Genomic DNA, 723 nt, shown 5'->3' on the forward strand with positions numbered 1-723 from the left:
TAAGGATGATTTCGACGGATCTTGACGCTTGGTATTCGATTTTTTTAGTTACGAACATCCGTTTTAAAACTAAACACGGTTATACTTATTTTTAAAATAGATATTTGTACAATATTATTTTAATTCTATCCATCCATCCCAGCCCATATACGTCCCACTGCTGGGCACAGGCCTCCTCTGAGAACAAGAGGGCTTGGGCCATAGTTCCCACTCGGGCCCAGTGCGGATTGGGAACTTCACACGCACCATTGAATTGCTTCGCAGGTTAGTGCAGGTTTTCTCACGATGTTTTCCTTCACCGCATAGCTCGTGGTAAATTTAAAATTTAATTCTGCACATGAATTTCGAAAACCTCTGAGGTGCGAGCCGGGGTTTGAACCCACGACCCTCTGCTTCAGAGGCGATAGGTCAAACCGCTAGGCCACCACGGCTTCTTCTTTATTTAATTAATCACATCTAACATCACTGTTGCTTGTAGCATTAAACCTTTTAAAAGTACAAAACCATTTATTAACATTAACAAACCCTGCAACCGCTCGCGTGTGTTAAACTCATCATCAATCTCACATTGCGGTGAATCACGTAATTAATAGCTTTGTAGCTTTTTCCGCAGCAGTTGAAGGGTTATGCCGTGGACAGCGCAGCTAAATGATGAAACCAAACAAAAGATAAAACCCTCCAAATAATACATGAAAGGCTTTTGTTAAAAAAAATATCTACCTA

The sequence above is a fragment of the Choristoneura fumiferana genome, chromosome 21, assembly GCF_025370935.1.
Source record: "Choristoneura fumiferana chromosome 21, NRCan_CFum_1, whole genome shotgun sequence".
NCBI classification, from domain to species: Eukaryota; Metazoa; Arthropoda; class Insecta; order Lepidoptera; family Tortricidae; genus Choristoneura; species Choristoneura fumiferana.